General features: G+C 40.6%; 1 protein-coding gene across 2 annotated transcripts in view; it reads left to right on the plus strand.

Moving 5' to 3' along the window:
• The first annotated feature begins 3090 nt into the window (after positions 1–3090).
• The window catches only part of cntn5 (contactin 5), a 301937-nt gene continuing 279586 nt past the window's right edge, over positions 3091–25441 (plus strand). For both annotated transcript variants that reach the window (XM_066685167.1, XM_066685168.1), the window contains exon 1: positions 3091–3511. The gene's annotated coding sequence lies outside the window, so the exon portion shown is untranslated. The remainder of the gene's footprint in view (positions 3512–25441) is intronic.

Here is a 25441-nt window from a genome sequence, read left to right on the forward strand (position 1 = left end):
ATGTTAATATCACACTAACAACATGGAAAATAGACACAAATAAAAGCATGTCAGCGTGGTATGAATAATGTGTCGTTGTAGGGCATGTCACAGACATATAGACTGCAAGTTTGGGCCTCAGCCTCTGCCTTCCATGGCTTAGAACCAACTTCTTCCTCACACTCTGGGATGGCCCTTGACCTTTAGCTATCATTCAGCATGGCATGATCTAATGTAGCTCTCTGTAAGGCAACACATCAGAATGTATAGGTTGATGTTCTCCTCCAAGGGTGCTGAGCTGTGTTAGTGGAACATTGAGAAATAGCAGGGGTGTTACCGATCCCAGGTGGTGACCCTATATACATGCTCTCATGTAACTGAGGGAGACTATATTAAAAAATGTATGTGGGATGCATAAACATGTGCCAAACACTTCACGAATGCAAGTTGCATAGGGTGACACGGTGGCGCAGCAGGTAGTGTCACGGACACACAGCTTCAGGGTCCTGGAGGTTATGGGTTTGAGTCCCGCTCCAGGTGAATGTCTGTGAGGAGTGTGGTGTGTTCTCCCTGTGTCTGCGTGGGTTTCCTCTGGGTGACTGTCTGTGAGGAGTGCGGTGTGTTCTCCCTGTGTCTGCGTGGGTTTCCTCTGGGTGACTGTCTGTGAGGAGTGCGGTGTGTTCTCCCTGTGTCTGCGTGGGTTTCCTCTGGGTGACTGTCTGTGCAGTGTGTTCTTCCAGTGTCTGTGTGGTTTTCCTCTGGGTGACTGTCTGTGAGGAGTGCGGTGTGTTCTCCCTGTGTCTGTGTGGGTTTCCTCTGGGTGACTGTCTGTGAGGAGTGCGGTGTGTTCTCCCTGTGTCTGCGTGGGTTTCCTCTGGGTGACTGTCTGTGAGGAGTGCGGTGTGTTCTCCCTGTGTCTGCGTGGGTTTCCTCTGGGTGACTGTCTGTGCAGTGTGTTCTTCCAGTGTCTGTGTGGTTTTCCTCTGGGTGACTGTCTGTGAGGAGTTTGGTGTGTTCTCCCTGTGTCTGTGTGGGTTTCCTCTGGGTGACTGTCTGTGAGGAGTGCGGTGTGTTCTCCCTGTGTCTGCGTGGGTTTCCTCTGGGTGACTGTCTGTGAGGAGTGCGGTGTGTTCTCCCTGTGTCTGTGTGGGTTTCCTCCGGGTGACTGTCTGTGCGGTGTGTTCTCCCAGTGTCTGTGTGGTTTTCCTCCGTTTGAGAAGTTTGGTGTGTTCTCCCTGTGTCTGCGTGTGTTTCCTCCGGGCGACTGTCTGTGAGGAGTGTGGTGTTTTTTCCCTGTGTCTGCGTGGGTTTCCTCTGGGTGACTGTCTGTGACGAGTTTGGTGTGTTCTTCCTGTGTCCACGTGGGTTTCCTCTGGGTGCTCAGGTTTCCTCCCACAGTCCAAAAACACATGTTGGTAGGTGGACTGGTGACTCAAAAGTCCATATGTGTGTGTGTGTGTGTGTGTGTCGTCCTTTGAAGGACTGGCACCCCCTCCATGGTGTGTTCCTCCCTTGCACCCAAGTATTCTGGGTAGGCTCTGGACCCACCGTGACCCTGAACTGCATAAGCAGTACAGACAATGAATGGGCACATCTGGAAGTATTTTCATTTTTGACCCTATGATTTATGCCTTGCTGACTTTTTTTTTTTTTTTACATGTCTACTTTCCACATTGTTATTATGTGACATTTTTGCCATCTGTATAAATAGCTGTGACATATTTGAGGGCATTTATAAACCCTATGGCCTTTCATACATTGCATGCCTGACCCACAGTGGTGTTTTTAATTAGGGGATGAAGGCCTGCGTCAGATGAAGGACATGAAGGCTGACCCCTGCAGGCCTGTGGCTGGGACACTGTGTGTGAGTGTGTGGCTGTGAGTGAGTGTAACTCAGTGCCAGTGGGAAAGAGAAAGCAGGGGAGATGCAGGGCTGACAATTCTGGATAAACAGAGCAGCCCGGATTAAAACATTAAGAGCTAGAGACAGGCTGGTGCACTCAGGGAGAGAGGCGATTTGAGCTGTTACAGCTGAGCGAGAGGAGCTCGACTGAGACAGAGACTTGTTCACATGCTGTCCGTAGGACAATGGAATAACTGTAGTTTTCCTTCAGTGTTATTTCTGTCACCTGCAGAACTTCCGCTTCCTCCTCCTCCTCCAGAACCCTGTACCCCTACCCCAGTCACTGCTTGCTAGAGTGACACATGTTTGTCTGTCCATGCATACTTACTAACCAACAATCTAACTAACCCTTGCTCTCTCTCAAAATCTGTTCTCACTGCCTTTCTACTTAAAGGAAAAATCATTAATGAATGAATAAATAGTGAACTAAATGCTTAAATAATAGGCATATAAAATAAATATTTAAATGAGCGAATGAACGAACGAACGAATGAATGAATAAATGAACGAAATGTATAAATAATAGAATGGAAAGTAGATAAATGAGCGAATGGATGAATGATGAGCGTATTGTGTAAATAATAGACAGATCTGTAGGATGTTAATGAATTAATAAATGAACGATTAAACGGGGAGCTGGATGTGTAAATAACGGATGGATGGATTGATCGATAGATGAATGAATGGTGGGACAATGTGTAAACAGTACACAGATAAATGTAAATACCTCGGTGGATGCATAAAAGAAAGAAAGAAAGAAAGAAAGAATGAATGAATGAATGTGAGCTAAACGTGTAAGTTATAGATGAACAGGGATCCAACAAATGGGTTAATGGATGGATGGACGAATGAATGGATGGTGAGTTAATTGTGTAAATATTAGGTGAATGGGGAGTGGAAAACGAATGAATTGATGAACGAATGAATGAATGAATGAATGAAGGCTGTCTCCGGCGCTGCTGTTCTGTGTTGATGCTGAACACGCTCTGTTGTGCTCGCGGACTGATTGGAGCGTGCGCGGAAACTTGTTAGCGTGATTTGTGATTGGGAGGCGCGCGCGCCGCGTGGCTGTGGTGTGCCGCCAGCCTGCAGGAGCGCGAGCCTCACCTCGCCGAGAGAGAAGCGCGCGCTAGAGAGAGAGAGAGAGAGAGAGAGAGAGAAGTGTGTGTGTGTGAGAGAGAGAGAGAGAAAGAGAGAGAGAAGTGTGTGTGTGTGTGTGTGAGAGAGAGAGAGAGAGAGAGAGAGAGGACGGACACACACTCACTTTATCGGTTCCCTGCCATGACGAGGAGAAAGAAGGTCGAGTAACGGGGGGAAGGCGGGTGCAGGTGAAGTGACCCCCACTAACCGGAGAGAAACACAACAACCAACACACGACAAAGAGAGAGCGAGCGCGGGTAGCAGGAGCCAAACGACGCCACGGTGGAGAGGAGTCGAAGTCTGCAACGGGCTGCTCGGCGTTAACGCCTCGGTTCGTTCTGAACACAGGCACCGCCACAGTCCTTGGATAATCCAGCGCTTTTAAACCTCATCCTCCCGCGCTTCTTCTCCATGCTCCCCGCCTGTGACTTTCCTCTGTCACACACTCTTCGGGGAGGCTGAGATAACGGAGGCAGCAGCGTCTCTTCGGTGAGTGAGACTTTTCCTCCGTGTGTTGCTGTTCCCGTGGCTGTGGAAGCCCGGCAGTGAGGGCTGAACTCTACTGTGTACACTGTCTGCCTTTAGCTTTGAAGCGCTGTTCAGTGAGAAAACGTGACAGACTCGGGAGTAAATTCAGATTCCGCTTCACTTTTTTGATGTATTTTGGGGGACGAAGAAAGTACCCAGCCGAGTAGAGGAAGCGCCGAGAGAGCAGTCAGCAGTCAGCCGTTAAACAGAGGCAGCTGTTACCTTACATTTCCCCATACATACAACTCCAGGTCAGGCCGAACACACGCTGTCGAGTTGTTTTGTTTTGTCATAATTGGTGCTGTAGAATGTTGCTTTCATAGTGATGATATATTTACGATGTGCGATGGAGGAAAGTTTTGTTCAGTTAGTCTAGTTTTTGTGCAGATATGACCTTTGTCATGGTCTGAACTTGTGCTGTTATTCTTATCTATCTATCTATCTATCTATCTATCTATCTATCTATCTATCTAATATAGTGCATGTTATGCATTTGTGTTGTAGTGTGGGTTTCTTAATCTAATTATGATATATATTTATTTTTTATAGTCTATTTTGCAGTGTTTTATTTTCTAGTTATTATTTAGTGTTGCTCAGTTCAGTTATAATCTAACTATATGTTTAGTGATATTTTGTTCAGTTTTAATCAAACTGTGTGTTGTAGTGTTGTTTTTTATAACCTATATGGTGTTGATGTTTTTTCACGTATAGCCTAGCTATGTTGTAGGTATCATGTAACTATGTGTAGCAGAATGTTGTTTGTATGTTGCAGATGTGTTTTGTTCAGTGTATTTTTAATGTATTTATTTAAATATCTTTTAATTTGTTTTGAAATTGCAAAAAAAAAAAATAAATAAATAAATAAATAAATAATAGAAGGATAGAAGGGAGGCATCAAGCTCATCTACGCTACCTCTAAGTTACCAATGCCATTGTAGCTGTTTCCAGACTTACTTTACTGGTCTTTGCGTTTTGACTTGTGTAGTAATAGTTAATCCAGTTATTCCTAGTCCTCATTATCTTGCGTTAATTTTCGGATGTATCATGATTAAAGTGTTTGTGCAGGTAAGACTGTATATTAGGCTTTGAAAATAGAACCTCTTTGCTCTATATCTACGCCACCACTATTACTATTGATAATATTTGTTTGTGTTTAATACTGACAATTAAATATTGAGAAGATGAGTATGTGGATTACGTGGCCGTCTTGTTTTAACACAGTTTAAAGTTAATTAAATTTATGTAGTTTATGTTTTTCCAGTGGCGCTCCCTGTTATTTTTGTCAGAACAAATTCTCAGAAGTATAACGCTTGATCTCACATTGTGTAGGTCAAAATGTTTGCCTTCTGTAACTGAACTTGTTTACAGTGCTCTAATGTGCTGTTAAACCATAAAGCTTATATAAAAGATGTTCACCCTGCAGTGTTTTTAGTAGAAAGTTTAAATTCGGGACTGTGTACAGTGTATTAAATGTGTAATCTCTACATAAATTCCCCTGCTAATGCTGACAGTTTTGGTGCTCTAAGGACACACATGATGACCACACTGGTCCACACGTTGTTCTTTGTAATATTTGCATGTTAATATTGATTCCTACCGTACCCCACGCTGGTTAAACTGTTTTGTTTTTGAGGACTTAATGAAAAACTGTAACTGACAGTTATGGATATGACATCCTGCTAGTTTTGCTGTTTAAAATAACAATGTAGCTCTATGACAAGGCATTTCATCTTTACACACTGACGGGAGTGATGCTTCATTGCAAACAAGGTAAACTTCGTGTGATTTATTGCCTGGCAAGAGGAGGATATATCACATTTGTAGTGAACAACTCACACTGTAATATAGAGGCTTGTAATCCTGGCTGTGTGTTTGTCTATTACTGTTGAATGAATCGTAGCTGATACGTACTGAGATGTCCAAGGAGCTGATGGTTCCAACACAGGTGTCTTCTGGATGTGTCCTTCATCCTGAAATGTTGATTTTCTTCAAGACAACCCTTCCATTTTGAGAACAAGCGATGCATAGCGTTGCGCAGGTCTTTTTATAAAGATAGCTGATGTTGCAAGAAAAATCTTCCCTCTTTAAAAAACGTCAACTTTTCAGCCGGGGAGAACATTGTGCAGTCTCTGCTTTGTAGTGATCATCATGAAACTTCAAGCAGGTTTGGCGCCTTGTCTCAGTTCCCCGAGCTGTAACATGCCTTGAGGGGTGTAAAGTGGATAGTCAGTTCAGTCTTTGCAAGAAAAAAAAAAACATATTCCAGAGTGTCAGAAACGAAGGAGGGAGGGTTTTGTTTTGTGTCTCTGACCAAACCGGCTGGTTGCCAGGCAACACCAGCGTCCTGAAGACCCTAAGTCTCGAAACTGACAGTTTCAAAAGTGGATGCGCGTCCCGTCCTTATCTGATTCCACTGCGCTGGCTTTTGACTGGACCTTATCTGAGGATTGCCTCCCAGCATTAGGCCACATGACAGGCTCAGGGTCTGATGAAGATCGTGATACATACGAGTGCCATTTTCAAATCTCGAGTCGCTATTTTGAAGGAGAGAAATCTGATACACTGCACTTAGCACTCATAAAGGAATATGCTTGGTCATAAGATCATGGACATCTTGTTTTTCTTCACTCACGGTCCATTCTCTCAGCTCCACTGATCATACAGTAACACTTTGTAGTTCTACTATTACAGATGGGTGGATCAGACACAGCAGTGCTACTGGGGTTGTTAAGCCCCTCTGTGTCTGGTCTTAGAATAGTCCACCGAGCCGGCAGCGTCCTACATTCACTGATGAAGGACTAGAGGACAACCGACAAAATGTGCCTCAACAGACGAGCTACCGTCTTTACATCCACAAGGTGGACCAACACGGTAGGTTTGTCTAAGAGTGTACAGATAGTGGACACTAACAAAACTACAGCTGCACTGCTGTCTGAGACCCACTCTTATCAGCACAACACACACTAACACACAGCCACCACGTCAGTGTCACCACAGTGCTGAGATTGATCCACCACCCAAATCATACCTGCTCTGTAGGGCTATGCAGGGTGACAGATGGACTCCAGGCTGTAATTGTTAAACTGCAAAATGACCTTTATGGTCAGTGGAGCTGGGAGAATGGACAGTGAGTGTAGAAACATGGAGGTGGTTTAGTATTTAGAAGAGATTGACCAGCCCCATATATGTCTTCTAGGATGTGGTTTTAACTATTTAATAACTGCTTCTCTTATTTAAAGTGTGATTTTGAATAGGGCTGGACCATAATTAAATACCAATATATATCGTAATATAAGATGTTTCGATAACAATGATATGATTTTTAAACACATTTTCAATATTTCAATATACATTATTTACAGCATCTGCCACTGACTGATGGTCATTACAGGGCTCTGTCAGCACTTAATTAAAACATTTAGTTTAAAAATATTAATATTGACAAACCTAGTAGGTCTGTATTTGATGATGTCATGTTTCTTGTTTGTTTTTCAAGTTTTTCAGTGAATGTTTTACTGCTCATATCAATATCAGAATTATATCGTATCGACCAAAATTAGGAATTATATTGTGATATAAATTTTGGCCGTATTGTCCAGCCCTAATTTTGAAACATATTCCAGTCTGGGAGTGTATTCTTCTTCCAGTTTGTGTATCCAGTGTGGATTCTATATTTTTTTTGCTATTGCTCAATACTGATTGTTAGAGCACCAAATGTTTGGAAAAAACAAACGAACTGATAATTTAGAGAAACAACTGAGCGTTGGGTATATTTAAAGTGCAATGCTGTTTGGAGGAACGGCGGTTCATTAGCTAGTTGCAGTGAAAGAAGACAGCCTCATGTTCTTTGAGCATTGTTAAAAAAAATAGACTTTCCCTCATCTGCAGCATTTTCTGCCAAAATAACTTTTGGTTCACTTTAATAAGTCTTTGAGGTTTAATACTGGAGGAATAGCTTTACTTCTTGTTCTTTGTACCAGAATTAATATCCATCTCTTTCTCTAGTGGCTTGGGTCTGTCCTTGCTATACATAACTCTGGTGTGAAGTTTGGAGATTGAATTTACATTTTCATTTTAATTCAGATTTTATCCGCCATACAGCCTTGAAAGAACACACAATACTGGCTCGACCATTTATCTTGCCGTCCAGAGACTTTTTCATCGTGTACGCCCCTGTGTCAGAGTGGTCAGAGCTTTTGCATGCCGAGATGTTCATATAGCGAGCCTGGAGTGAAAAGGGCACAGGATTTAATGATGCTAGGGCTTGACGCTCAGACTCATTATTAACACATCGGTATGTGATGATGTCTCCATTTGCTCCATATGTCCAACATTTGGAGTTACTAAGCAACACCTTTGACGTTTCGCAACTTGGTCAGAGCTTCATTCAGGAGTATCATTATTGGAGGTCCACATTCGCTCGCATGTTCCTTCTGTGGAAAGCCTTCAAATGGGATTTCAGAAAACATCAAGGACGAGTTGCTTTACCTCACGTAGCTTCTCTCCTTGCTCCTGTGTTTCAGAGTTTAAAGCAAGGGTATCTACTTTTTAAAGCAAGTATAAGCAGAATTTTCCATCAAAACCTGACAGTGTTTTAAGGGAATGGTACAGAACTGTAGCTGTTGAATGTGAAGTGCTTCCAAAAACTATGTAGCATTAGTTTGCAATATTAACAGAAGGAATTGTACTTTCTCTTCTACTGGAAGAATTCAACATTTTTATTAGGCCTACTGCTTTTTCCAGCACCAAACTGCTCCAGAGTGCTTTATGACCTCTAAGATACCACTGATAAGTTTTCAGAAATGGTAACTTCATAAGAGAAGTAAGAAAAATTAAGTCTTAAAGATCTCGACAATAATACAGTATCAGTTTGTATCACAATATAAAATGTTTCAATAACAATGATATGATTCTTAAACACATTTTCAATATTTAACTGCCCTCAGTTCACTGCACTCATTTGTAAGATTTGTTGAAAAATATTAATATTGACAAAACCAAGATATTTATGCTTCATGGCAATGTTATGTTTCTTGATTGTTCTTGGCAGTTTTTCTGTGGTGCTTTTATTGTTCATATTGACACCAGAATTGTGCTCATCATCTGAAATTAAGAAGTACATTGTGATCTAAAGTTTATCCTTATTGTGTAAAGTGGATTGTCTAAAATGTTATGCTTGAAAATGTCTGTATGTAATCATGTATCTTAACCAATAGGACGTTTGTACTGAAAATCAACACGAGTGGCGCATGGACTTGGAGTTAATCCTTCCTTTGATAACTACTGTATGTAGCTTTATGACGAAAATAAAATGCAATGTATAGAGATGGTACAGTTTTATCAGCATACGCACTTTTGTTCAATTTTATCTTGGCGAATGAGGGCGGCTCAGCAAATTGCTTTTTAGTATTTACACCCACTGTCCTCCTCCTTCTGCATGTTTTAATGAAACATAAACCAGCCGTGGCCATTATGCTCTGCTTACGAACGGGGCCCAGGGCTCTGGAGTATTAGTATGCTGAGGACCGAATTTGAATTGAGCCTGAAGGAAAGATTTAGATACCACACGCCTTCTGTTTTTATGCTCCTGCCAACTTTGGTGGAATGAGCAGAGCTAAATGTGAATTCAAGTAATTTATTGGAAGGTATAGATTTCAGTGATTCATTTGTTTGCGCTCTTGCATGCTCTGTGAAATGGATTGTTTTTTATTTTGGGATGCGGAGAAAGCCAAATGATCATCGTCACCCTTGTGTGCGCTCTCTCTTTCTCTCGCTGACTTTCTTTCCTTCTTATACCCACATGCACTATTTGATTAACTGCGCTCTGGAACTTGGTATGCTGGTAAATATGAGGTCAGGTGCATCCATCTCCGTAGGGGTTCCATGCGCCTTTATTTAAATGACTCCCAAATATTGTTGGAGTGACATATTTCAGATTGGAGGCTGTGCTTAGCATGAGATCAAACATCGGTCATCAAGAATTTCATCTCGTTCCTTGATGCCTTAAGTGGTTTAATGAGAATGTGTGTAAGATTTCACAATATAGAAGACTAATTACGTATGCTACTAATGATCTTAGCACTGCTCAGAGCTACGATAAGCATGTCATACAGGTCGCCCACGTCTGGCCTTACAGTTCATATGCTAATTATGTCCCCCTTTTATTAAAACATCTGATTAGTAACAATGCTGTATTTCATGCAGCAGAGCAATATTGCACAAACTGGGTATGTGTTCTCAACCGCATTTATACTGGATGCACTTTGGAGTGGAATTTTATTCTTCATCACTGTAAATACACTCATCAAAAAATAGTTGCAGAAGGATTCAACTCATGGATATGAAGCTTGGTGGGTATGTTTGACATTGTGAGATATCTGAATAATTCCAGTTTCATGCTCGGTTGCACATATGACATACAGGGCTGTTGCCATGAAAAATTTTCCCCATGCAGTGATTTAAAGGGGCTCAACACTGCGATACGTGATAGTACTAGGGTTGAGTTGTATAAAAGTAAAACTGTATATTGTGGTATTTAAAAAAGTGGCCGATATATCAAAATTGAGGGCGGTATTTAAAAGTGATGACGCGTGTTGCGGAAGATTTCTGTTCTGTATGCTTAAGTACAGTGCCAGAGTTCGTTGATGTGCATTTAAGAGAACCACAGGGAGGGGGTGCTGTGGAAGCTCAGAACCATCCATCCATCCATCCATTATCTGTAACCGCTTATCCAATTTTGGGTCGCGGGGGGTCCAGAGCCTACCTGGAATCATTGGGCGCAAGGCGGGAATACACCCTGGAGGGGACGCCAGTCCTTCACAGGGCAACACAGACACACACACATTCACTCACACACTCACACCTACGGACACTTTCGAGTCGCCAATCCACCTACCAACGTGTGTTTTTTTTTGGACTGTGGGAGGAAACCGGAGCACCCGGAGGAAACCCACGCGGACACGGGGAGAACACACCAACTCCTCACAGACAGTCACCCGGAGCGGGAATCAAACCCACAACCTCCAGGCCCCTGGAGCTGTGTGACTGCGACACTACCTGCTGCGCCACCGTGCCGCCCAGCTCAGAACCAGTCAATGAAATTTGCTCTCTCAAAAATGTGTTTCTTTGTGCAGTAGGGCTGTGTTGAACTGAACTGCACAGCTCTAAAAACCTTCACTTGAACTCCCCATGCGGATATTATCGTAGCACACTGTTACACAAGGAGAGCTAAGGGATAGTACGACATGCGTGAAGTGACCCAACAGCCTCGACTGCGGACATTCAGCGAGTAGTGATGCCCTCCATGAGCCATCATGTAGTACAAGCACCACTGACGGCTGCATAACACAGGGCTACACGCATACTAGGGCTATCCCAAATACAATTTTTAGTACTTCATAGCTTCAATAGCTTTAGGCCTTTGTAGCTTCATTCATAATATTCTTCAAATATTAGAATATTTGGGAAGAGTTAATCAGAGCTGTATGGAAGTGCTGTAATTTAAGGTATAAACCTGAAAATATGAACTGTAGCTTTGACATGTAGGTAGGTTGTTGTAGGGTGTTAAACTTTTATGTTGACAAACCTAAATACAAGTGGAGTGGAACTTTGACTTTATTGATAACCACATTTATCCAAACAAAATTAATATCCGAATCTCAAAATTAAAAACCAAATACCTTTACAACAAACGAATATCCATATTTCAGAATATGGCATAACACCATTGTCAACATTGCCAAAACCTGCCGTGTCACACCAAACCTCATGGAGTTACTCAGAATGGCAGTGGGTCATCTTCAGTGATAAGTCCTGCTTTTGTCTTGGTGGAGACGACCAATGAAACAGTGTTTGGAGGCACTGTGATCAGTGCCAAGAAACTCTTTAACGCCATGCCGAGATGTCTGGCATGTTGCGTTATCAAACATGGAATCCCAACGCCATAACACTACTTCTGTATGTTTAGCTCAAGACATATTTTTAATTATTGTTCTTGGTAACATTTATTTTCCTTTTGAATATTATTGTAACGAGACATTCCTTTATTTAATTTTTATATTTATTTATTTATTTTTTGGATGAGGAGTGTAATTTTACCTAACGAGACATTATTGTCTTTGTATTTTAACCCACCCTTCCACTTTGGATGTTCACTAGCAACATAAGCACCACCCTGCTTTTACATGCACAAGTTATTGCCCTGACATCACATCTCGACTTGCAGTTTTAAAGGTTATTGACATGAGCCGACAGGCCTGGGATCAGGACTAATTGAAAGCGACAAATGCAGCGAAGAAGCCCTGTAGAAAGCTGAGCCCAAATGCGTCCACACGCCGAGGATGAATGGGGGAAGGGAAAGCAGAGCTTTCCTTTATTTTCTGAGATTAGATAATGGGACCTCAGGGAGTTTCAACCAAGAGATCTAGGACTAATAAAACCAAAATGGACACAGATGTCCCCAGGATGTCTTCATGCTGAGCCTTGAGTAAACATGGAGGATGGCTTATCCATGGGGTTGGCATGAGTGTTGCGTGGTGACTGCTACTTCAGAGCCTGGAACTAGACATGCAAGATTAGAAGGAATTCTCTGAAAATTGCTTACATAAAATCTTCAGTAGTGTTTAGAGAAGAATTATTCGTGCAGTACTCAGTTTAATGGATGACTGATTGTTTGTGCTAAGCAAAATTGCAGATTATATATTGCATATATATTATGTGTATGGGTGCAGTTTTGGTATGGAATGGAGGGGACTATAGTTCAACAAATAAAGAGCGTATACTAGGAATAATACCTTTCAGTTTTATTAAATATTTCCTAGTACAGTCCTGAGATATTTTTTGACTGCCTGTTACTTTTTCTACCAGAATTAGACATAAACAATTAAGCATACATTTGATTAAATTTTTCATATAATAATAACTAAGTAAGCCTGATAAATCTTGTCCATATATATTCAGGCCTATTTTTTTTTTTAGCTTTGAATGTGTTTCTTTGCCACTCATCCATGCCTAAAGAGAGTTTTAAACTACATTGCCTCCTTTGCTTACATGAGGTGGTCATTTACATGGTGGACGCAGCCAGAACAGGGCTTGATTTATCCAGCTTCAGGTTGGCCAACAATATTGGCCGTATGGTAATGGCTATATCACCGCCTGCTGTTTGGCATGGTCTTGACAGCACTTAACAGCATGTTTCTTTTGGACATAAATGTGTATGAGAGGACTAGGGCACCTTCCACACAGGTCCATTTATTTTTAAAACAGGACATTTTCCTCCCTCTGTTTTTTTTTTATTTATTTATTTTTTTTGAAAATGTCATCATCCAGACGAATACAAAAATAGCTGCATTATCATGCCAGTCCAGTAGTAGGCCATAGCACCTTTTGAAAGAGAGGCATCAAAACACCACAACGCTTGAGTGAAACAGAGGTGTTAATCCCAAATCATTTCATAGTGAACTACGCAAGTCATGAAATTGCTAAAGCTAGATCTTAATTGTGCATTTTATATATTTCTAATACAGCATTATTTATATTTATTCATGTGTGGTCATCTGAAATCTAGTGTTAGCTGCATGTACATTGTAGCTTAATAACTTATGTATCGCTACTTCACTACTTATGGAGTGAGGAGATGTCTGAGGTGCAGCCAGAGTCAGGCACACTGTAAATTTCAGAAAAATATCAGTTTTCTTTTGTCCACACAAGAACAGTGACCATGGCTTTTTCTCCACCTTTCAGAGCATAGAAACCTATGTTTTCAGTGACCTAAAAAGCTGACAGGGCAAAGCACAGACAAAAACCTTAGTTTTTAAAAATAAACGGATCCGTGTGGACAAGGCCTATGTTTTAATGACACAATCGTATCTTAATCAAGAATTGAGCTAAAAAATGATTCCACTGGTAATGTACACATTTTACATTACTAAATTTAGTGTTTTAGTATGTGTGTTTCCGCACTCTAATTCACACATGCAGGAACATGTGTAGTTTGTTAAATAAGATGTTAAGTCCACTGGTCTGAGCAGTAAGATTTGAGGGTGATGAAATATTCAGAGATAAGACACTTCTAATTAAGAGCAGCCACACTCTCATTGAAGTTCAGGTACATCAAAAACGTTTTAAGGATTTTATCTTTGTTAAAACGTACTGGCAGCAGTCTCAGGGAAAGTATTTCAATAATATGATTTGCAGTACGAGGAGTTGACCGGCGATGACTTCATACATGAGAGCATCAATGTATTAGCCTGCTCACTGTGACAGTGCGAGGGAGAGTAAAAGAGAGCTACTTTACATTTCTACACTCGCACAGCCAATACAGGCAGATGACTGCTAATATTTTAGCATATAGTCCATGAGAGAACAGTGATTTCCATAATGCCTGAGAGCGTTTATGAGCCGCGTTCAGCGTTGAGTGAGCCTAGCTGCTTAGTAATGGACTTTTGAGTGTTGGGGGCTGTTGAGTGGAATAGAATCATCCCCTGGCCACCCTTGCACGTGCCCAGAGGCAGTTCTTATTGTTGCGCCTCATTTAGAAAGGAAGCCCACTGGTCTTTTAGAAAAAGCGTAGGAAGACAAACATCCCTCCGGAACCCCTCTGACAAGTTAATTTGTATAATTACTTGTAAGTGTCTGCTTTGTAGAAATTGACTTAATGCAGCACATTCTGTACTGCTGCGTAGCTTGGACTTGCCACTTAACTCGCTGTATCAAGCATTTCACTGCATTACACCCTGGTCAAGAGAGGTTTTATGTGTCTGTGTTCTTTCGCTTGGAGGTTTTAGCTCTTCTGCATCTGCACTTGTCGGTTGAGTTTGCAGAAAATGACTGTTTGTGAAGATAAAAGGAACGGATCTCTGTACGCTCTCAGCAAAACTGCTTCCCTATAAACACAAAAACATGGTTATTTGATTTGTAACAGTTTGTAATGTGGTGGTTGTGTTTAATCTGCTGTTATTTACAACCCTTATTATTCAAAGCATTTTACACAGTGATTTTTTTTTTATGGGGCTGAACAATTTCAGGGGAAAATCATTTTATTGTGATTTTTACACTGATACTCAGATTTGAGATATAAATTAAAAAAATATATAAATTAAGGGCCCAAGCCCTTTTAAATCTCCAATAATATCTGGCTTTCATTTAGAACCCTCCATACAGACTGTCATTTGGATTTGGATGATGTCATGTAGACAGCAGTGTTTGGCTGAACTAAGTTAAGTTCTCTTATAAATTTACAGCTCTTGCAATTTGAACGTTGTACTCCTTCAAACTGCAGTTTTAATATAGGCTGATTATTATAAAAATGATTAATCGTTCAGCCCTGGTTTTTCCTCAAGAAATGTTTATCCCTTGCAAAAAGGGTTGGTGCATTTTGATGATAGAGCTCTGTATTGAAATATTGCATTTACTAAATAACCTTTAAATAACCATTTTTAATGATTCGAAAATTTTAGGATTTATTTCCAAATTGTTCAGAAGTAAAAATAAAATAATTGTTATATATGTATTTTAAATAATAAATATTTATTCAATATATTCTGTAGTGTAGCGATTAGCTGAGATGATTGTAATAACACTTCATAAATAAACGAATGTCTGTGATGTAAAAAAAAAAAAATTGTTACTTGTTACTTTTGCTGTTGCAGAATGTAATTCGCATTTACAACACTGTCTTGAAATCAACGGGGTGGTGTGGGGGGAGGCTTCCTACCCTCCTCAAAAAGTTACATAGTGCAGTTCCTGCAGTGCTGAACTCAAAGTAGCAACAGCAGAGTCTCTGTTCTCTCTATTGCTCCAATGATTCGGAATGTGTATCTTTAATGAAAAGAGTGGGGAGGCATTTTGGGGCACAGTGAAAACCCATCCATTACCCACGGTGCCAAAACCTCATATTTGTCTGATGGATTTCGACAAACTGTTTGTGTGCAGACTTTCTTCCCAAAAGCAAAGCATTCCATTTTGCATTGCCTCCGCCAGCGCTAAACATTTTACTGTATTACTGTTACGCATATTATCTGCAAATAGCCACGAGCTGCCTCTTCCCTCCTTTTCACTTATGCAGTGAAAGAAAGAATTCTACCATGGCTGCAAGAAAATGTGCTAAAGATATTCATTGCTTACTTCAGATTGAATTGTATTCCTCTTCAGCGGCGCTGTGTCATAAAAGACAGCATGATACGGATCGCTCCGGAACAAGACACTCTATCACGCTTTGAAAAAAGTCTGATAAATGCTCACCTATTAATTGAGATCCAGACTCCATCCTGTCGCTCTCTGTTCTTTTGTTCCAAGGTGAGGTGGATGTGATTATGTATGCATCACATGTGTGTTCTCTGATGACGAACTGAGGGCATTCATCCAGACTTAAGATTATTTTGGACTTGGAGGTACTTCAAAGTCAACTCGATCCCTGCATATTCACTTACAGAATTACAAATGTCACAGTGCCACTGCTAGAATTTCTTTTTAAGGGAGAGGGCTAGTTTCATCTTGTGGGGACCTGCTAGCCTGCATTTTAAGGCCTAGAAATGTAAGCATATGCTATAGTGAGATTGGCAGCCACCAAAGAGCCAATTATATTAGAGCATTTCTTATTAGACCATTAACATAACCAGAAAGAAACAATGATACACAACACGCCACTGATTACGTCATATAATGTTAGTAAGAAGTGACTTCAGTGTGTAAATGAAACAAAGCCTGTCTCTTTGAGTGTATGTGGTACAAAATATTATTTTTCAGAGCAGCAGCAATTTAGTTTTAATGTATTTATTTACATTTAATATTTATCATTGTCAATTACCAGTATGGCTGGACAAAAAAAAATCATTATCAATATAACATTATTTATATAGTATTGAAAGCCTGCATACTTAATGATTTGTGCCAGCTTGTATACAGTATGTTTCTTACTACTTTCCAGTGTACATTATACATAGGGCTGGACGATAATTTGTTATCAATATATATAGCAATATAAAATATTTCAAAACCATCATGATTTATAAACTCATTTTCAATATTTTAGCATGCATTAACTTACTGCCATTTTGAGTGGCTTTTATATTGTGTATATTGATATAGAAATTGTTCTCCCCGTGTCCGCGTGGGTTTCCTCCGGGTGCTCCGGTTTCCTCCCACAGCCCAAAAACACACGTTGGTAGGTGGATTGGTGACTCAAAATTGTCCGTAGGTGTGAATGTGTGAGTAAATGTGTGTGTGTGTCTGTGTTGCCTGTGAAGGACTGGCGCCCCCTCCAGGGTGTATTCCCGCCTTGCGCCCAATGATTCCAGGTAGGCTCTGGACCCACCGTGACCCTGAATTGGATAAGCAGTTACAGATAATGAATGAATGAATGAATGATATTGAAATTGAATTGTATTGACTGAAACTGAGCCATTTATTGTGATGTAATTTTTGGCCATGTCATCAAGCCATACCTCGAGTTATAGTTAGTTTTGTTTGCCTTCAAGCTTTAAAAAAATATTGCTTCTTGATGCAAACATTTTGCATCAAATTTGTTGTGTGAATTGGATTATACTAAATAATCGTGCCCTGTTTTTGATTGTTCTTGGCAGATTACTGTGGGTTTTATATTGTTCATATAGATATTAGAGTTAAATCATATGGACCAGAATTAGAAAAATGTATTGTGATTATAAATTTTGGCCATATCATTACAAATTGTTTTCATGTCTACTCTCCACATAATTTTCTATGACAATAGTGACATCACCACATCACAACTCTTGTAACCCCCACATACACAAGTACACACAACTAGTGATTCCACAGCAATGGGGTGCTATTCCGCACATACTCATATCTAGAAACTGCTCCACAAGGGGGTGGTATTGACTTTTGCATCAACAACAATTTGTGCATTGCTAAGAAAACCCCCCACTATTTTGGCATTATTATTTTACATGAGTTTAATTGAACCTATAAAACCAAATGACCTTACATGTTGTAATATGCTTGCTAGCACTGGGGTGATATGTCATACAGGAATGTAGCTACCCAGGTTTTTGCCAGAAAATTGCTCCTTAAAGGCCCTGGCTTTAAAGAGTGGACACGTTGATGTGTTTTGCTTACAAACCCGAACACTCCACCCCACCCCACACCACACCACATGCATACCTAATTGACATCTATTGTTTACAGCAGCCTAGAAGTCTAATCAGTTTTAATTATTTTTAACTGGTCACACCGAGGCCTACCAGCATGGGGTAAATTACGTGCGGTAGCAATCAGCTTGCAAAGCAAAGACATGTTAGCATTTCCTCTGCGGTTTGGTTTAAAAAAGGGGAGACCACAAAAGGGCTTTGAGCAGACACCTGGAAAGGGAGGAAATTGTGGATTCCAGCTAAATCTGAGATTAGGAGTAGATTTAACAGAGTGAGCTGACAGAGGTGTTTACAGGGCAGCTCCAGGGGCAGGAGATAAGTGCATTTAGAGCCAGTCCCAATGAGAGATTTAAGAGATCTATGTCTGAGGAGAGAACATTACGCTGCTGGATACCATCGTCTGACAAACAGCATTTTTCATTAGCGTTTCTCTGCTGTGGAAATTTCAGGAAGGGGGAAAAACAAGACGCTTATATAACTAGCCTCAAGTAGAGAATGGTAAAAGGAGGATTATTTTGTTGCTTGTTTTTGTTGGTTTGTTTTAACAAAGGTTTTGGGGGTTTCCTTGGCAATGTCCAGCAGGTCAAACAAACCCTATTAGGTTTTGCCAAAACTAATCAACAGTTTCTACTGCATGTGGTCAATAGGTCGATGTCAGACGTCCCCTTTTTTGCTGCTCAACAAAGAAAATAATGAATTTGCACAATATGTGCCTAACTCAGGACTGTGTTTTAAAAAATGAACAATTAGAATAGCAGTTTAATCAATAACAAGCTCAGCTTAGTCAAGGTCTTTTAAGGGCTGAACAACAGCAGTCCTTTGAGCCCTTTGATTTTATATATATCAACATCAACATCAGCTTTTCACGGACTAGTTGTTTCGCGGGTTTTCAATAAATATTAATGTAATGTAATTAATGTATATAATTACTATATAATTAATATACAGTCACTTGAAGCGCTACTTGCCGATGTGAGATTGTAAACAACACATGATTGGTTGACTGATGGAAAGCGACCAACCTGCTCTGTATCCCAGTCGTTCGCGCTCAGCCCTCTCCACTCTTAAAATAGTGTACTTAATAGTGTACAACTACTAAAATAATGTATAAGCTGCTCTGTAGCATTAATTTTCTCCATTAAAGCTCTCCATCAAACTCAGCATCTTACTTTAGGGATTTAGAAATTCAGAAATCACCAAATGTACACTGAGGTATTATAATAAAGTAAAAAGAACAATTTACTTTTGCCAAGGTTTGCCATGAATATCACATTTACACAATTATACATTTATCTCCTTCTTAAAAGTACAAGGAAGTACTAGAACTATAATCCCTTTGTTGTGATTACAACCCCTGGCAAAAATTATGGAATCACCAGTCTCAATGGTGTCATGTCTGTTATCTTTTTTTCTACAAAATTAAACAACTGAAGGAATATCCTCAGAGACTGGTGATTCCATATTTTTTGCCAGGGGTTGTACATATTTGATCTACGAACACTAATCTAAATAGTATTCCACTGTGTGGATCTTACCCTGTGAAGGGCTGGCACCCCCTCCAGGGTGTATTCCCGCCTTGCGCCCAATGATTCCAGGTAGGCTCTGGACCCACCACGACCCTGAACTGGATAAGCGCTTACAGATAATGAATGAATGAATGAATGTGTGGATCTTACATTGATTCTTTTGAATCTTCAGACTTTAAAAGGAACTATCAGGGGTAATCACTATTAATTGCATGATTAATTTGATATTTTTTAATCCATCCACAGCTCTAATACATTCATTCATTCATCCAGCCATTCATCTGTTTTTTGGCCTGTTTGTTAATTCATACATTTTCTGTAACTGCTTATTCAATTCATTATCATGTCGTGTCCAGAGCCTACCTAGAATCACTGGGTGCAAAGCAGGAACACAACCTTAACAAGGCACCAGTCCATCACCTGGCACAGCACACTCATATATTCACTACATTATCGCATCCTCAATTTAAGAACCCCACAGCCCACAATAGTTGATGTTCTAAATTATTATTTTTTGTAAATGTACGTCTTAAACAACTTAGTGTTTTTGGTAAAACATTAAAAAGCACAAATTTATTTGCTCAATTTAGTACTGAAAATAATTACACAGACTTAGGGGTGGGTGATATTGCTCTAAAATGACATCAGGATATATACTTTTATTAATTTCCAGAACACTATTACAACAAGATAAATGATATATTAGTATTCATTAGATTCATTCATTCATTATCTGTAAGCGCTTATCCAGTTCAGGGTCGCGGTGGGTCCAGAGCCTACCTGCAATCATTGGGCGCAGGCGGGAATACACCCTGGGGGGGGCGCCAGTCCTTCACAGGGCAACACAGACACACACATTCACTCACACACCTATGGACACTTTTGAGTCGCCAATCCACCTACCAACGTGTGTTTTTGGACTGTGGGAGGAAACCCACGCGGACACGGGGAGAACACACCAACTCCTCACAGACAGTCACCCGGAGTGGGAATCGAACCCAGAACCTCCAGGTCCCTGGAGCTGTGTGACCGCGACACTACCTGCTGCGCCACCGTGCCACCTTCATTAGATTCAATAGCTATATATTTATTTTTTACTTAAGTTATATTATATAACATTTATAACATTATTTTGTTTACAAATCTGACCATGTCAAACATTCAGAGGGAACAACAAAAAAGTGTGTAAACATCTGCTTATATTGTAAACAAATGTAACTCACCAAGGTTCTGACATTGTATAAAATATGTATAGAATATTGATATTTTATATCCAAACCACCTCCACACGAATGAATTCTTTGAACGCAGAACAAATTTCTGTGCCTAATCAATGTGCCTAAATGACTCACATAATGAATATATGCCATATTACATGTAACTGCATGACATCATTACATAAGTCAGGATATCACGATAATCAAGATATTGATTTTTTTTTATCATTTAAAAAAATTGCAATTGATAATCAAAAAATTTGAAATGTTTAATTTTATTTAATTTTATTCATTTACTTATTCCCAGGTATTTTCCAAAAGTCCCCTAAATATGCAACAGTGTATTCCTTGCAAATAGGGTGTAGTTGTTACTGTTATCATTATTTGAGCAGGGGGCAGGGGCACTTAAGATTCCCCTTGATGCATATGGAGACAAGGTGCTGTATGTGATTAGGCTCATTCCAGAACAAATGAAGCTCTTGGTCTACTTAATGGTCACATTTGCTACTCTGATCTATCTTTGTGGCTCAGATAATGCTGTGTGTTCTCAGCTGTTTTCAGGAGTGGGTGGGAGTAGCTTGTTTCTGTGCTGTTGGTGGAGTAAAAATGCACCCTGTAGTGGGAAGTGTGTGATGGTGATGCTGATGATGCTCTGCACTGGCCCTGAGGAAGGGACAGAGGATTTTTCAGCCCTCTTACTCATCATCTGATTTCACATGACAGTGAGAGAGCCTTGTTCAGCTAGGGCGTGCTAAAGGTCCGCTTTTCTGGACGTGTTATTTTTTTTTTGAAGCATCTAACAAGTGCATGTGAGGGTGAGTGAGATGGAGCGCTGGTAATTAGGGGCTTTCCTGTGGTGGGGGAGTAAAAAAATGACAGACTGGGACTCTAGAGAATGATGCTGTAACTGCTCTGGGGTTTATGGGAATGAGCCAAAAAATACACGGCTCTGGCTAACTGACCACCTCGCGGAGGATATTCACTCTGGCTTTTTAAACTTGATTAGTGTATTAAAAAAATAAACGGAATATATATATATATAATTTTTTTTTTATTATTTTTTTTTCACTCAATGATTCTGGGACCCACCACGACCCTGAACTGGATCAGTGGTTACTGACAATGAATTTATAATATGGGAATAAAACGAAATGTATGGATAGAACATGTGATACTCCTTTGTCCTTTCCATTTTGAGGTGAAAAGGTAGCAAAGGACTCAGAGAAGTACTTATTTTTAAAATTTATTTATATATATTTCAAACTTGATGTGATATGATCAACACCTTATATTTTTGTATTAGTTGTATTCATTACAATGCTCTGAATACAGTTGTGTTTTTTTTTTAGTGTTCATAGCATTTTCTACGATTTTCTATAAACACGGCTCTGTGGTGCTGTTTTTTCTGTAGATCTTTGGGACATTTTACAAAGGAGAACAATGATAGTTTAGTCCAGCAGTAGGAGAAAAACTTGTGTCACAGCTGATAGAATTCGTACTTTGTTTTTTGCTTGAACAATGATGGATAGTGGTTGAATAGTGATTTTAAGATCAGTTCCAGAGAGCAGTGATGACAGTAGTAGAGCTGCTGTATGAAGAGACTGTGATTGTAGCTGATGTGTGTTGGCACACAGTGGAGCCTTGTTACTATAGGTAGGTAAATATCAATTTTGTCAAAATGTGCATGGAAAATTCCAGATTCTCCTTGAGGGATATAACAATAGGAGCAAATATCCCAATATCCCCAGGCTGTGTATTTCACACACTCTCACATCTCTCATGGTGGCCCAGAAAGCCAACCCTTGCATATAAATATCCAGTTTATTCATGCCACAGATACCACAGTTAACAATGTGAAGTCCAGTCAAGTCAAATCAACACAACCAAAATGTCATGTGGTAATGGGGGCACGTGTGTTTGTGCTCCTCCATTTTTCAAGCAGGATCTGGGCTGTTTTTGACCTTCCTCTGTTTTCTTTGGGGTGAGACTGTTGTCAGGTGACTGTCAAAATGAGAAATTACGTTCTGACCTCATTATGAAAATGCTAATGAACTCCGTGTTGTGCTCTCATGTAATCTTGAGCTCACGACTAATAATCCTCTTATCAAGCTTATGAATATCAAATGGCTTCTTAACCTCATGTAAAGCACGTCTTCTGACACAAGCACCCTGTCGAGTGATAAACTTAATTACTTTTCCTCTGCTTAAAGGGGAGCTCTTGTGTAACCTGTGCCGCTCCTCTTCTGCCCACTTCATTTCAACTTGAAAAAGTTTCAAGAACTCGTGTGCTCTTGTATAGACTCTGCAGTTGTGTGCTGTACAGGTTAGAGCTGGGGAGTGTTTTTGAAATTGTAGTACTCTAACTTTGATTTTCTTACTTTATACAAAGGTAGCATTAGATTAACTTGATTTGCCTGACTTTTTAGAAAATACAGATGTCAAAAAGAGGTTTAAAGGGGACATCTATGGTTGTGGGGAGACTCTATTTTCTCAGGTTTGTTTACGTCCAGAAGCGCCAAGTCTTTTAAGGTGGAACGATATGGTTGAGGGGGGAAAATAAGACTGTTGTTTGTACATGGCTGAAGTTTAACTTGTCTGTAAGTTTTTATTCACTGTTTGAATTACCACAGAGACTCATTTGTAACTCAAGTTGTTTGTCACACTTTCGCTAATACAGCCCCAAGTTTGGAGACCTTAAGTAATTGGAAACAACAAAAATAAGTAAAAAAAATACCCACCTATTGACCCAGAATAGAGCATTATCATCCTCTTGGATAGTGCTTTTCAACCTTTGGAATCTTGTTTGTAATCAAAATAATACAGATGCCTCTGCCATGAGCATTTGGGCTTCAAAAACACATTAGACTCGAGCACAAACACAGAATGTAAATCTAGCAAATGGTGAGGCATTCATTCATTCATTATCTGTAACCTCTTATCCAGTTCAGGGTCGCGGTGGGTCCAGAGTCTACCTGGAATCATTGGGCACAAGGCGGGAATGCACCCTGGAGGGGATGCCAGTCCTTCACAAGGCAACACACACATTCACACCTACGAACACTTTTGAGTCTCCAATCCACCTACCAATGTGTGTTTTTGGACTGTGGGAGGAAACAGGAGAACCCGGAGGAAACACACACGGACACAGGGAGACCACACCACACTCCTCACAGACAGTCACCCGGAGCAGGAATCGAACCCACAACCTCCAGGTCCCTGGAGCTGTGTGAATGCGACACTACCTGCTGCGTCACCAGTGTTTTTAAGTGTGATGTCATAGAGGAAACATAGGAGCACATAAAAATATTCCCTAAAGCAATTTTCAATAAAATAAAAAGGAGTTGTCCTTTCACATATGCACAACTGGAGATTTTCTCACAGCTAGACATGTTAAAAAGGCTTTAGCCGTGGGGTGGTGCCTGTGCAGCACATGCAGGCGATACAATGTGATTTCCGGGAACATTACTGCCTCTGTTCACACATGCACACTCACTGATAGTACCTGGAGTTTGGATTAGGATAAAGTCTGGGTAAAGTCCAGGACGAACGTTGTGGATATTTGCATTCACACATACGTCATCTGTAGGTAAATTTGGGAAAATGTCTCGGTTACATTGCACGTCATAAAAGCGGCTTCAGAGCTGTTTCCACAGCACTGAGTCAGAAGTAGCAGCAACAATGCCTCTATTCTTCCTCATACAGGTCAGTAAAACAAAGGTTTTCAAGCTGTTCCTTATAAATAAATTTTGACTGAGTAGAAATGCACTTTGTTGTTTTTTAAATCAAGCATGTAGTTCAAACAGACAAAAACAAACCATTTTTTTGTCTTATTATTTCAGCTGTACAGGCTAATATCAGCGCTAAAGTCAATAAACATTTGATGTTTGGCGTTTGATGTCAAAAAGAGGGGTACTAAGCTTGGTGTCTGTATTGAAATAGTTAGTCAAGTCATATTGTGAACCTCTCCTTGTTTCCTCAATCACTGTCCAATCTCTCAGTTCCACTGACCACACAGGAGCTATTTGTAATTCTACAATTACAGACTGTAGCCATTTGGTTGCTCTGAATACTTTGTTAGCCGTCTTTCTTTCTGTTCTTTAATGGTCAAAATTTGTGGAGGAGGTAGGAATTGGGTGAGGGTCGTTCTCAGAATTCAGAGCTGGGAATGACCCACCTCCCTCCGTGGTGGTTTTGTGGGGGTGGTGACCATTGAAGAGCAGGATGAAATTAGAATAAGAAAGTATGCAGAGAAACAGGTGGACTACAGTCTGTAATTAGAATTAGAATCACTATATTGGCCACATTAAACTCAATTCGTGCAGTGAAACACATTTACACACACTAGTGAACACTAGGGGGCAGTGAGCACACATGCCCAGCACGGTGGGCAGCCTGGGCCTAGCCACGGCGCCCAAGGGGCAGTTGGGGGTTAGGTTCCTCGCTCAAGGGCACTTCATTCATGACCTGCTGGCTCTGGGGATCGAACTGGCAAACTTCCGGGTTACAAGCCCAGTTCCCTAACCACCAGTCCACGGCTGGCCTTCTGTAGAACAGCTGTAGTTCTAATTGTAGAACTCCGACAGTGCTCCTCAGTGGTCAGTGGAGCTGATAAAATGGACAGTGGGTGTGAATACAAGGTAAAGGTTCCTAATCCAGTGATTGTTCAGTGTAGAACATTTGTACAATTCATAATAGTATATTTATTGAAAGTCATGTGAAAAAATTGACCACCCCCAGTCTTTCTGGCAGAGGCAAAATGTGGGCTTTGATTAATTTTGTTCATGTGCATTGCAGTTGTAGAAAAAAAAGCCTTGTATCATCAAAATTCAGGAGAGTAGAGGGGTAAAAGTGACGTCAGCGAGCACGCTCCGGCTATCTCTGTACCACGATGGGATAGCACTCCCTCAGGGCTGCCTTCACACATTGTTGTGGCAGTGTTTGACACCCCCCCTACACACACACACACACACACACACACTCCCCTCCTCTGGCTCCACAGAGGAGGTGCTGAGGGACTGA

This window comes from Hoplias malabaricus, chromosome 11, assembly GCF_029633855.1.
Source record: "Hoplias malabaricus isolate fHopMal1 chromosome 11, fHopMal1.hap1, whole genome shotgun sequence".
Classification (NCBI taxonomy): Eukaryota; Metazoa; Chordata; class Actinopteri; order Characiformes; family Erythrinidae; genus Hoplias; species Hoplias malabaricus.